We start from the raw sequence: 14,730 nt of genomic DNA on the forward strand, positions 1-14,730 counted from the left end.
GCCTGCGGAGAGACTGGGACCGGGCTGGACACGGGGAGTCATCTCACACTCCTCTCTCAGCCTCTCTTTCCTCCTGCCCTCCGCGCCCCCACCTCTCCTTCCCTGCGCTCCTTTGCTCCTTCCCTGCCTGTCCCTGGGGTTCACCTCCCCGCAGGACTCCAGGGGAGTAGGGGCCCAGGGCCAGGCGGCCAGGTAAAAGGCAGGACTCCCCGTCAAATCCGAATATCAAATAAACAACCGATTTTTTTGGGGGGGGGTACAAATATGGCCCATATCGTATTTGCTAAGCCGAGGGCTGGGGAAGCTGCCAGTGGGGAGCCCTAGGGCCCCCAGCCCCTCTGCCCTTCTCAGCCAGGTACCTGGTGACAGGGGCCGGATCATGGCCCTTCCCAGGCAGCCCATTGTACTCACGGTGCTCCCTCCAGAGACGAGTGAGTATGGGAAAAGGGAGTAAGATGGGGAGGGGAAGCGGGTGGGAGCCAGTACAGGAGCACCTAATGGCTTCAGTATGCGAGAGACTGGGTGGAAACAAGACGGGCCATGAAAACAAATCCAGGTGCGAAACCCAGCTCTGGCTCTCATTGCTTCTGTCTTTAGGGAAGCCGGTTTCCCTCTCAGAGCCCCGATTTCCTCATCTGGAGATGGAAATTCTAGTGCCTAGTTGAATAATGGATATAAAGTGTCAGGTACACAGAGACATTGGAAAGCAGTAGCTACTGGCCACTTGGATTTTTCCAACAGCTGTCCGTGATGGGCCTGGTCCGGGCCCTAGAGTCAGCGGTGGATTCGCTGTGCCCGGAGCACAAGGGGCTCTGCAAGGAAGAGCCAAGAGAGGCTGCGCTCTGGAACAGCCACGCCAGTGACGTGAGGCCCCACTGCCCACGTCACCGACTAAGGACACACCAGACACCCCGGGTTGCTGAGTCCGCAGCAGGAGGCTGATGAGGCTGAGGGGATCCTCAGCCCTTCTCTGCTGCTCATTGCCAAGGAGACAGAACATCTTGGGTGTGGAAGGGAAACTTCCTGATCGGCTCTGCCAGAGAAGTGAGCCCGTGGCTGCCAGCCCACAATTCCCACCACCCCCCCCCCCCCCCCGCCCCATTTAGTCCAGACCAGGTCTCGAGACCTTTCCCACTGGGCAGTTTCACTCTGGTGCCCATTTCCCATCCACCGCAGCCTGGAATAAGTGGATCCCGTTCCCCAACCCCGCCCCAAGCCTCCCAGATCCCAAACCCACGACTGTGCTTATGCTGCCCCAGCTCTCTCTGTGCCCATGACCCTGGCCAGGAGACCCAGTGCGCCCTGACCTCCCTCCTGACCACTGCCGCCCGTGGGACTCACTGCATTGCCTTGGGGGCTTTAAACTTTCTGTGAATTGTGCCCTAAAATCTGTCCCTTGCTTCTGTTCTCTCGTTGTTTCTGGTAATGCTTGTGATCCGCTCATGAGCTGTGAAGGGTCACCCTCTTGACGCTGAATCAATGGTGCCGTTCAAACGAAAGAGTGGGAAAGTGTACGAGCGAGTCAGTGAGCTTGCATGTCGTTTCCTCCAGAAGGATGTCCCTCTAGACCGGTGGTTCTCACCTTGGCTGCATAATAGACTCACGCTGGGACCTTTCAAACACCCTGATGCCAGGGCTGCATCCTGACCAATTCAATCGAATCTGTGGGGAGGGAACCGGCCATGTGTGCGTCTCCAACCTCCCCGGCAGGATGAAGAACCCACCTACCAGGCCCATACTTCTCAGACGTTACGGGGTGTGTGAGAATCCCATGTGGATCTTGTTAAAAGGAAGATTCTGAATCAGTAAGGAGGAAATGGAGCCTGAGATTCTACACTTCCAGCAGGCGCCAAAGTGAAACTACTCCTGCCCGGTCCTCGGGCTCACTTAAGGCACTAGATTATACTTGGAATGTGGGGGCACTGCCCTGTGTACAGCCCCAGCTGGGCCCTCTCACACTCTGATTGCTGGTTTCCTTCTCACCAGACTGTGGGCCAGGTCACAGCCTTGCTCACCACGGAGCCCCCCACTGATAGCACAAGGTAGTGTTCAATCGCCGCATGCATGCAGGCATCAAGTAATTAACTGAACGGAATGAATTTCAAAGTGCCCAAATCCATAGTCCTGCGGCTACTCCCGCCCCAAGCAGACCCAGGGGCCTCCTGCTTGTGGGCGGCACCCAACATCCTCTCTGTGGGCAGCCCAGAGCCCACCTGGCTGCCTGAACCCCTGGGGCCAGAGCTTCGAGGCTACTAGACTCAGAAAGGCACATCCTGCAGCTGAAACCCACACCAGCTGTGGCCCCCTGGTGCTCCCTGAGGAAGGGTGGGCCCAGCGCAGCTAAGAGAGGAGCCAGGAAGGAGGAAAGGGCAGGGCTGAGGGCTGGCCCCGGGGGAGATAAGCCTCTAATGATGGCAGCATCTGATCTGCCTCTCCTTCCTGCTAATCCTAAATCACAACAGTGTGAAATCTGAGCAAGTGTGAACGCCTCGGGCTCCAGCTGTTTTTCCTGTCAAGCCCCAATCCCAGCCTGTCCAGCAAGAAGCCCCAGCTCTGAGGATGCAGCCGTGAGATGCTGCAGGGCTGTGGCCCAATCCCTGCAGAAGAAGAGGAGGGACGCCCCAGGCTGGGTACACCGTGGGGACCCCATCCTGGTCTCTGTTGCCCGGCAGCCACTGAAGCTCTGGTTGGGCGCCCTGTTACGGTCCCTCTCTCTCCCCAGGGAGCCCAAGGACCGGGCAGGAGAAGTATCACTTTGGCGCCTGTTGAAAGCGTAGAATCTCAGGCCCTATTTCCACCTTACTGATTCAGAATCTTCTTTTTAAGAAGATCCCCAGGGTATGCGCACACACCCTGTAACGTTTGAGAAGTACGGGCCTGATACGTGGGCTCTCCATCCTGCCCCTGCCTGGGGAGCTTGGAAACACACGCGTGCCTCCTCCTGCCCCTGGGGGCCCCCACTTCTGCCTTCCTACCCTTGTGAGGTTCCCGGGGCCTCTGGGATGCAAACCACGCAGCAGGGGATGGACAGAGGCAGCTGCCTCCCCGGGAAGCTGGGACCCTGGGGAGACTGCCGGCCAGGCCAGGCAACAGGCCAGGGAATCCCCTGGGGGCAGCTCAACTGCTGGGGCTGGATTAGGGAGAGGCAACAACCAAGGCAGCTTCCGGGGAATTCTCAAGCACACAGATGGGCTGGTCCCTGAACCCAGCCCAAACGGCCCTGCAGGAGGAAGTGCCTGGGGAAACACCTGCTGACCCTGGGTCAGAACCCGGTGCCGGGAGAGCCGGAGACCGATGACCTGGGGTGGAATTCAGTCCTTGAACGGGGCTGGGAGAGTAAGGGAGCAACAGGCCAGGGCAGGGCGCTTCCTGCTGCCCATAAGGAGAGACCAGGCAGGGCCATCCGCCCCCTGCTCTGCTGCTCTCCCTGCCCTGTCAGGGCCTGGCTGGTGTGCTGACAGGTAAATGTAGGTAAGCGCTCTGTGCTTTTAGAGCTGAAAGGGTGTAGGAAGCTTCCGGCAACAGGCCCCTTTCGGTGTTGTTGCCGCCTTCACAGCCCTCCTTCCTCTGCCGTGCTCCCCCATGCGGCCCGGGGAGAGGCCAAGGCCACATCCTGGTGACTCTGCTCCCCGCCATGGGGCTGACTGAACAGGAGGGCCCACCTGCCCCGGGAGCCGGGCTGGCCCACCCAGCTGTCAGGTACGCAGCGTACCGCTGGGACTCTGGGAGCCCGGGTCGCGGAGCATCTGGGGCTGTGGCCTCAGGGCAGAAGACACATTCGGGGCGGCCCCATCAGCCTGTACGGAGGGCAGAGGAAGCGGATTCACACCAAGCAAGAGGAGATGGAGAGAGGCCGACACAGAGACAGGCGATCGTGCCACCCCAGAGATAGAGATGGAGCCTGGCTGGGGGTAGTTGTCTGGGTGCCAGCCCCTGGGGAAGCCTCCCCTAGGGTTCCGTGAGGCACCCCGATTCCTCGCACAAAAATCTTCCCCTTGAATTTGAAAGAGGTGGAAATCCTGGTCTGTGCAGGGCATCACTCCTGTAAGATCCCCAGGCCGCGCAGCTTGACAGTCCTGGGCCTAGAGGCCAGGCCAGCTCTGGGGATGCCCAGCCTTCCTCTCCTGGAGGGCGACCTCTCACCTCTCTCCAGGGGGGTCCTGGGAGCCAAGAGGAGTGCAAGGATCACAGGCGGACCTGACTTTGGTCCTAGCTCCAGGGGGGCGTCTGGATCCCATGAGGTCTGCCGGCTCCCCTCCTTCCTCAGGAATCCGAGGCTTCCTCTGGCCCCCTGACCCGAGGTGAGGCCGCCTGCCGCCTCCCAGCCCTGGCTCCTTCACCACATCAGGCAACAATTGTGCTTTGGCCCTGGGATAGCCCAATATCCAGTTTCCAGGAAGGTGGACTGCATTATTTGAACCTGAAACACACCAGGGGTAATAAGATCACTCTGAGAAAGCTGAGAAGCCTATAATTTATTGAGAAGAGCTTGGCAGGCAGAAACCACCAGCCTCCACAGTGACCCTGGGGAGGGGGCAGTGCTGGGATTAAAGAGTCATCTCCTCACTGCAAAGCGATTCTCTCTCAGTCGGGAAGCAGGGACCTGGGGGCCCTAGAGCAGGGGACGGATGGTTGCCAGACTTCACGACGGGACCCAGACTCACCCCATAAACTGCTGAGACGCAGTGGCCGTTTCTGAGGTCCTGAGGCTCCAGTCAGTTGCTCCTGGTTTCTGAGAATGCTTGTCATTCCTGACTTCACCCAGATACCCTCGTCAAATGCCCGGGGCCTCCCCAAGGCCTTTGGGATATTTCAGACTCCCTTGATCTACCATGATAGGGGCATGCTCTCCAGCCTCCTGGAGAAAGCCCAGGACTTTTCCCAGCCCAAACCCTCAGTTTACCTGCTAAGCCCTTTCTTATGAAAACCCCAAAAGTTCAGAATTCAAACATGTTGAGGGGCAGGTAGAGACAGTGTTTACAATGGGCCCAAAGAAGATGCTGAGCGGTGGGTCTGTGATCCAACGAGAAGCACGAGGTGAGATGCCTGATTTGCTGGGGTGCCGCTTCACCGAAAGGGACCAGAAAAGAGCGAGGAGTTGAGGGGTGCAGAGAGGAACCTGCCACTGTTGGATTCCACCATGGGCCACGGAGCCCTTCAGACGTCTTGGACCGTAAGTGTTGCAACCCTCCTCTTCAGATGAGGAAACCGAGGTTCAGAGAATTAGTGTCCACCCTCACAAGTCCATCTGACTCCACCGGCCCAGGCTGAGCAGGCACAGTCTGGCCTCCGCACCTCAGTCCTCCACCATCAAGCCTGCATCGCAGCCCTTCTGCACTCATTGGCCCGTTCAGTTAGATTTGCAGAGGAGAACGGAAATGAAGTGGTGGAGGGAAAGAAGAAAGAAGACAGTGACAGAGAAGGCCGGGGCCTGGGAGAAACGAAGGAGGGGGAGGGGCATCTGGACGGTGACCCGAGTCCGTTGGACGGCTCGTCACCAACCCCTCAGGGCCTCTCTCCCGACCTGCGGAAACCCAGGGGCTGAGAGTCCACTGTGGGCCCACTTTTCACCGAGCTGCTTGGGTGATGCTCATGGTTATGAAAGTTTGAGAACCGTTGAGGCCTGGCTTGGACTGTCCACTGCGGCGGCCGCTAGCCATGCGTAGCCATTTAAGAGGAAATAAATTAGAATTCAAAATTCAGTTCCTCCGTCGCCTGAGCCACATTTTAAGTGCTCAGTAGACACCGGAGGCTGGTGGCTATCGGGCCTCACTGTTCATTTCCAGCTCTGCCCTGTTGCCCAGACGCAGTAGAGGTTCGTGCCCCCTCCTCGGGGGTCCTCCCTGCGTCCTCAGAGGGTCCCTGTTCCAGATTTGGCTGGGGTCTGCGTGTGTCTAACAGGGACCAGCAATGTGGGCCAGCTCCCAGCTGGTGTCCCCAGCTCCACCCAGGCTCCAACCCAGACCTGCAGTTCCTGGTCACCAGGTGGCCACTATGTCCCCTTCGGCTCTGTCCTCCAGGGTCTCTGCAGAAGAGGGACCAGTGTGGAGAGACCAAGTGCCTTGGGACAGGGGGCCCCTATTCACGTTCCTGCCCTCACAGTCAAGACGTTGCTTCTGAATGACAGGGGAACAAGCCTGTGGGTGACCTAGAGGATGCCCACCTGGGACCAAGGTCACACACAGCCTGGGAAGGCAAGCAGCACTGTTCCCACTCACAGCCCAGACCCAGGCAGGCGAAGGGATGGGCTTCAATTGTCAGTGGTGAGGGGGGTGGAGCCGGACTTGCATCCCCACGGCCAGGGCTCCCAGGCCCTTGGTCTCCCTCTGCGCTGTCCCTCCAAGCCTGGCCTGGGAGCGTCCTGGCCTTCGGTTCACAGGACAAAGCCCGTGTCCCGGCCCTTCCTCTTGTGGGTCTGGAAAAGATGCCGAGCAGGGCCCATCTCGCTGATCAATGTCAGGATATCCCTTCTTTCCAGTTAAAAAGAAATAGCGGCTCAGGAATTTCCAGGCCTGGGGCGGCCTCCTGTTTACTCCTCGCAACCTGCTCCGGCCCATAGATAAGGAAGAGGAGCCCATTCTCTCCTGGCGCCCTGCGCGTTTCCTGCCCGACTCCAGGCAGCCGCTTCCCAGTGGGCTTTTTCCCAGGGGGTCTGGTGGGCGCCACAGGGCCTTCAGTGTGAGAAAGCAGGGGACGGGGCGGGGGGGGGGGTCCAAGGCAAGTACCAGCAAGCAGGACAGTGGCGAGAAAGGGCCCAGGCCAGCATGGCCCCGGGCATCCTGTAAGAATGAACCCACAGTAAACCACATCACTTTCCGCAGAAGACAGGCCCCTTCTCCCCCTCCAAGGCCGCCTTACCTCTGCACCTGACGGCAGCCCAGATAAGAAGCTGACCAACCCCACTGGCCACCCAGCCAGCTGACACCGTAACAGAGAAGAACAAACCTGACTCCATATTGGATCTATTCCCTTAGCTCTGACCCTTGTGCTCTGTGGCCTGGGGCTTAGTCATGCTGGCTCTGCACCTTTTGTAAAAGAATGTTGCCGATAGCCTGAAATACACAGGAGAGCCCATTCTCAGGGCTCTGACCTTTAAAGACATAGCACTTTTCCATTCACATAGAGATAAAAAGTTGCAGAACAGCGAATAGCAATCGTCTTGTTGAAGCTTTACGGGAACACTGTGACCAGATCTCGGAACTAACAGCTGCAAGAGCAAATGATTCCAGCACATTCCAGCACACTCCAGCACGAAGAAGTCTGTAACAACCAAGCACAACCTCTCGCCTTTTAGTACAAAGAAGCCTGAATTCTAACTTGAGTAAGATGGTTCTTTGGGACACTAGTCCACCATCTTCTTGGTCTGCTGGCTTTCTGAATAGAGTCACTATACCTTGTCCGAACAACTCGTCTCTCAATTTATTGGCTGTGCTGTGGCGAGCAGAACCAGCTTGGACTCGGTAACAGCACCAGGCAGAGCCGGGCAGCAGCAGATGGCCTGCCAGGCTGGCACCTCCTGGATCCAGCACAGGCAGATTCCTGTGACCCAGGTGGACACTGCAGGCTCTGTCTCCTCTGTCCAGCTCACCCTTAGGCAAGCCGGCGACGCCAGTCTTTGCTTTCCTAATGTGGCAGAGACAGGTCACAGGCTGTTGGCTTAAAAGATCTACCCCATTTCTTGTCCTGAGCCTCAGCTGATGAACTGGGTTCCCTACTGGACAATAAAACTGTCCCACTCAATATTCAATTGCTGGTCTCAGTCTTTGTTTTTGTTTTAACAAAACTTTGCTCATTAAATAAACAAAAATAATTCTGCCTCTAACTCCAAAGAGGACAGATATCTAGAGAATCATTTACACACAAGACTGGCCTCACGTGGTTTAATCCCCCCTCCAGGCCCAACACTAATCCCAGCAGACAGGCCCTGCTCTCCTAAATTGTTCTGGGCAGCGGAAAATCTATCTCAGGTTTTTTTCCTTAAGATAAGACTCCCCTAGGGCACGGCAACCTACAGTGACTAGAATCTTCTTTGTATGTCAGGGCTTTGGACATTTAATGTTTTTCTTTTTTCTTTTTTTTTGGCTGTGCCTTGTGGCTTGTGGGATCTTAGTTCCCTGACCAGGGATTGAACCCAGGCTACGGCAGTGAAAGCATGGAGTCCTAACCACCGGACGCCAGGGAATTTCCCAATTGTCTTATTTTAAAAATATTTAAAACAAAGTTAAAATCACTTATATTATAAACATATTGAAAAAAGTATATAAATAACACGAAATTACTCCTTCGTTAATAATTAGTCCCACATTGGACTCTACTCCCCAAGTGCACCCTCTGCTAAAAGGTCTGTGTATGTCATTCTAAACACTTTATTCGCAACTCTTTATTTTTTCCCCACTTAACAATATACCATAGTTAGCTTATAAATATCTGCATCATCTCTTAAGGGCAATACAAAGAATTGCATAGTTTTGTTTAACCAGAGGTCTATTGGTGGACGTTAAGTTGGTTTCAGATTCTTGTCACGAACATCTGCATCATACTCATGCTGTCCCTTCTGAAGGAAAGATTCCTAGGATGGGACTCTTGTATCACAGACTATACACATTCACAATCATTGTCAGAATCTGCCCTTTCAAAATATCGTGTTGCTTTTCACTCATCCAAACAGTGTCTCTTTCCCCACATTCTCTCCAACAGTGGACCTTATCCATCTTTAAAATTCTGGCCAACCTGATTGGTTAAAATGGTAAGTCATCTAGTGAGCAGATTGTCCATTTATATTCCTCCTTCTTTAAAGTGCTTGTTTATATCATTTGCCCATTTTTCAACTGGGGGTCCTTTTCTTTTCCATTTGTATGATAGAGATATTCATCCTCCATCTGTTACAGGTGTTATGAAACTGCTTTTTCCTCCAGGCAGTCATTTGTCTTTTGTAAAGATCTGGTTACTCCTCTGGGCTCTTGGAAAGCACAGACCTTATTGTCTGCAGGTACCGCTCCTGAGACAGCAGTTGGCTCAGTGCAGGATCTCAGCAAGATCTGTTGCATAAATGAGTGAATCTATTATACGATGGATGGCAGGCAAGTCAAGGAAAAGTCAGTCTGTTTTAGTAAAAATTCCATGTTAGGAGATTTTAAAATAAAGTGTATCTTCTGAAACATGTGAATAGTGTTTTTCCATTTTCTGAAGTTTTCATTTTCAGTTCAGTTCACTGCAGTAAAAACCACTGTGGATCTTGAGTTTTGTTTTTCAACCCCTCAAAATAAATATGAAACGAATTTTATGTGGCAGTATTCACGTGTATAAATAGTAAAAAAAAAAAAACCTAGAAAAATATGTATCTACCTTGAATAAGAACTAAATAAAGATTAACAGGCTAATGAATAATTGCATCATAAGAGTGGTCATACAGGCTGTTAAAATTAAGATAATATCAAGGAATGATTAATTATTTTTAAAAATGACTTAATCATGGTATGTTCATATCCTGGAAAATACCCTGGACTCCTAGCTTGGCACTTATCAGTTGAGTGATGAAGTTAAGTCCCTTAACCTCAATTTCATCATTAAATAGGGCAAAAATATCTGTCTAGACTACTTCAACCATCCATCTGTAATAGGGAAGAACAAATCTGACTCCATATTGGCTCTGTTTCTTTTACTTTAACCTTTGTATTCTATTGCTTTTGCTCCAAGTTAAGAGTGTTGCCTATAGCCTGAAATACACAGGATAGCCCATTCTCAAGGCTCTGACCTCTAAAGGTATAACACTTTTCCATTCATATAGAGATAAAAAGTTGCAGAAAAGGGAATAATATTTTCTTGTTGGAGGTTTACAGGAACATCATGACCTGACTCAAGTGGACAGATGTAAGAACAAAGAAGTCTCGCACCAAGGAGTTTGCAGCAACCAGGCACACCCCCTCTCCTTTTAGTATAAAAGAAGCCTGAATTCTAACTTGAGCGAGATGGTTCTTTGGGACACTAGTCCACCATCTTCTTGGTCTGCTGACTTTCCGAATAAAGTGACTATTCCTTGCCCCAACAACTCGTCTCTCAATTTATTGGCCTCTGGTGTGGCGAGCAACACGAGCTTGGGCTTGGTAACACATCCATCCATCCAACCAACCATCCATCAGTTTACTTATTCATTCATTCAAAACTTAGCAGACACCTCACAGTGTAGGTTGAATTAATTTAAATGAGGATCATGTAAAGGTAAGTTACAAACTATGAACAAATATTCTACAACCATAATATGAAAGATAACTTTAAACAATATAGGTTATAAAGTTGGAGTAGAAAATATTTCTGTGGTTCCCCAAGAATATAGTGGATGAAAACATTGATACAACTTTTGGAACATAAGTAAATACAGCTTATTTAAAACACGATGATGGTCATAGTGAGACAGGCTGGAGTGGGATAAAGTTTTTATTATACTGAAGTATTTGCACAAATATATATACTGAAAATAGGTATGTACACACATTTATATACTCTACAATATACATAATAGTTGCAATGCAGGCAGGTATATAGATGGCATCTGTGTGACACAGAATCAGCTCACCAAGGATGGCTGCTCAGTCTTTGCAGGTTGTGCTCCAATGAGACCAGAATGACATGAGGGGCATAACAACTCCCGGGACAGTGATGTCTATAAGTGGTGGCTTTACCAGGTCTCCTCTCATTTCATCCTTGCAACCTTGTGAGGTAGGTATTATCAACTTTATAGATGGGGAAGCTGAGGTATTCAAAAGTGGCTCGTCTTGCTCTTCAACCTAAGTCTCTGGTTTTTAAACTCCAAATCCCTTGATATGTTTTAAGGCTTTGCTGCTTCATATCAGGATGATTCTAAAACTGTTTCAGTTTATTTGAATCCTAGTTTCAATGTTTTTCATATCTCCCACTAAAAAAAAAAGTCTTACTTGTGCAATTACTTGCTGTGCAAATTCCTTTTTCTTGGAGGGCATCAATTTTGCTTTTTAAGGACTGTAGCTTTCTTGAAAGCCGAGGTCCGAGGTTCTGCATCATCAGAGGCCCTCCGCTGTGCCCTGAATGCAATGGACTTTGAGTAAAGTTTTGTTACTTCAGCACAGCAAGGTGCTGAAGAGTGCCTGATCCCAAGAGTTTAGTCTAGTGGGAGAGACAGATAATCAGACAATTATAATAGCAGGTGATGGAAGCAGATAGCAAACCTTGGTATCAGAGAGACTCCCTACTCTAATTACCTGTAGCTCCCTTCAGAATGGCCCAAACTGCTTAAAAAGATTGATTAGTCGGAGTCTCCCAAGACCCAAATATGACATCAAAACACAGAATATAAAACCTTCCCTCCATCTCTGACGGGGCTCAAGATGAGTTCTCCCAGCCCAGGGTGGTTCTAAAGAATCAACCCACAGATGAAAAAAAATCGCAGTTTTTGTTACCAAGGCAGGATTTGTGCCTAAATTAGTTTTCTGGATCATAGTGATTCAGAGGAAGGATTGAATTTTGTCTCCAAATGGGCTTTTCTAACCTCTGCTTACTCTCTGATGGCAATGTGTAGATATTTATCAAAGTGCTGTATAATTTGTCATGATTGGCCGGGAAGTCACTCATCAAAGGAAATTTACTGAACCTACCAATCACACACAGCCTAGGGTCCTTTTCAGGGCAGGGCAAAGAAATTCAAGTTGGGATCTGTGAAAGAATTATTCAGCAATTCAAGATTATTCAGTATCTATCTGTCCTACCTGATATATGCGACTAATAACACATACACTCTTCAGAAAACTGAAGGTAAAGAGATCAAACTGTAGAAAAGAACAAACATGAGTGAACTTCAGTCTGAGTGAGGACGTTGCCAGAGATTTGCATGTTTCTCAAAGCCTTTCCTCAGATCTCTGCAGGAAAGGAAATTGTGCGGGAGGGACGATAAAGCTTGTGGCTTTACACATCTCGTCCTTTAAGGCTACATTGAATTAAGCACTTGCTTGCTGCCAGAACGCAGAGAACTAGGTCACCCCGCAGACCAGAGAGCTTCCCAAGGTAGAACAATGGCTCTCACGGGAGTGGGGAGCCTCCAACAAAGATCACATTTAAGACTATTTAAAAACAGATGCTATTTGATATTCTCAACTAGTATTGAAAACATCTGGTAAAGTTTTGCTTAGAGATACTCCTACTGGACCTGTTTTTTTTTAAATCAGTGATATTTGTAAATGATCATGTGATGTTGCAAAGGCAGTAACACTACAGTAGTTTTTTAAACTCTTAGAGGTTGGTTTTCTTAAGCAGGCTGAACGGGCTCTTTGTAATCGTGTTTAGATTATTGACTTATGTAGCAAATCCTTTCCCCTTTAAATAGTGGAAAACTCAATTCCATTTCATTGATCAAAAATGTCCAATTAGTGGATAGAGGTTGAGCAAATTTTACCCTGATTGTTACTTTGTTGCAAATTAAAACCAGCTCTTCTTATAAGAGCCTTACCTGGTTCCAAAGAAAAGTATCTCTTGCTGCAAAGAATCTACCCTTCACTTTTTGGAAGCTGTAGATTACATTACAGAAAATTACATGGAAAAAAATATGAGTAGATGGGTAAATGTCACAGTATAGCTATTCCAGTAGATTTGAGGACATCAAATGCAACTCCAGCTTTACCACAATAGTCACAGGGTCAGGAATACCACAGAGTCTTTAATAATAAGCACAAAATCATGAAATGTATCCAATTTTAGGTGTCAGGTGAGAACGGTGGAGGTGTTGACCAGTATTTCAAACGGTGGCTTAAATCCCCTAAGAAGAGGGCAAGTGCTCTACAGAGTTCCTATTAACGAGTTGGGTGACTGACTTACTTCTTACTGAAAATTAAACCTTCTTACTGAAAATTAAAAGTATATGGTTCCCAAGGTTCCCTAAAAGAAAATCCTTGTGGAACGTCCAGGGTTGGAAGAGTCATTTCTTATACTATGACTTCTGAACTCAGAACATCATTGCTTTATTTCCTGCCCCACTCCCAACTTCATACAGCACTCTCGTGCCCCCAATCTCAGTAAGTCAGACTTATGGGCAGCAAACATCCATTAGGCTCTGCTGAGTTAGGAAACCATGTCCTAGTTGGCACTTGTGTTGTCAAGTTCACATTCTAACTGATGGATTAGGGGAGTTGAAAGAAACTGTGTTGATTTTGGTTACTTAATGAGTTGTTTTTATGTGTGCGTGCTGTGGTTTCAAAAGCCGATGAAAAGAGAAATGACACTTTTTTCCCATGAAAAATCCAAAATTAGGGCAGTTAAAATATTGTTAAGAACAAAAGGCACAAGATTCCACTAATCAACCATGGATATACATTACTTATCTTTTTTTCCTGTATATTTAATGCAAAGATAGGAAACTTCTTAGTGTACGAAATTAAACATTAATGAAAGTGGCTGTTTTATAAAAAAAACACTGTAGATTTAACATAACAACTAGAGATAAACTAAATGCCAGTAAACATTTTGGAAATATCCACCAGGGTATAAAGGGTATTTGAACACGATAGTTCTTTCTGCATTAAAAAAAAAAATCTCCTCTGGAGATTCAACAAATTTCTATTTTCATGATTATGTCTGAATCTTATGAAAAAAACCCAATGGAGTCTTTGGATTTTTTTTTTTTACCATAGGCTTAACTTTTTCTTCTAAAATGACTCTCCTCATTAAAGAGAAAAGACACAGCTGTTTTCAAACTCATTGTTTCCTCATATTTCCTTCAGAATCCGTCCTAACCCCTGGCAGAAAGATGGTTTCCATGTGAGACTATGTGAACGAGGAACACTTCCTAATCTCCTGTAAGACCACATTTGTAAAACTACTCTTCAAATCACCCGTTGCAAAAGTTTTAAAATTGGGAATGATTAAGGCTGGGGCAAAGATTATCGTAATGAAATTTAATATAATAACAGCTTAGCAAACTTTAAAGGACGTTGTTTTAGGAGGATGTGCATTTTATAGCAATTATACGCAAGAAATGAATATTACACAGATGAGGCTGTGTATATTATCTTGCAAGAAAAAAAAGGAAAAAAATAGGTTTGAATAAACGATTCAAAATTGTTTGAATCGTTTATTTCAAACAATACAGCTCTTCTCTGTGAAAAACTTTGTGCTCTTGGCCTATTACACTTTTCAATCAAGTAGGGATTTAAAAAGTGACCTTGCGGGCTTCCCTGGTGGTGCAGTGGTTGGCAGTCCGCCTGCCGATTCAGGGGATGTGGGTTCGTGCCCCGGTCCGGGAAGATCCCGCATGCCGCGGAGCAGCTGGGCCCGTGAGCCATGGCCGCTGAGCCTGCGCGTCTGGAGCCTGTGCTCCACAACGGGAGAGGCCTCGGCAGTGAGAGGCCCGCAAAAAAGTGACCTTGCAAGGAAGAAGTCTGGAACAAACTTGGTAACATGGAATCGAAACTCAGAGGTGTGTTCTGCTGCAGTAACAGAGAGTAAGAACATCCTTGTCATAAGTAAATACCCTTCAAGTTACAAATAGTTCACAGTGAAAGGACTCTTTTCCCCTACTACAATTTAGCCTCTTCTCTGCTTTGCAGTCCCTCTAGGACAATGGATGAAATGTCTTTGTGAAACAGAGCTAGAAATAGTGATCCTTTGCTGCCCAGCAATGAGGAATAATATTTTTAAAAAAGCTTTCTAGCCCCAGGTAACAAATTCTCTAGAAAATTCCTGCATGAAAAATACAGTCAAATTAAAGTC

This window comes from Delphinus delphis, chromosome 1 (genome assembly GCF_949987515.2).
Source record: "Delphinus delphis chromosome 1, mDelDel1.2, whole genome shotgun sequence".
NCBI classification, from domain to species: domain Eukaryota; kingdom Metazoa; phylum Chordata; class Mammalia; order Artiodactyla; family Delphinidae; genus Delphinus; species Delphinus delphis.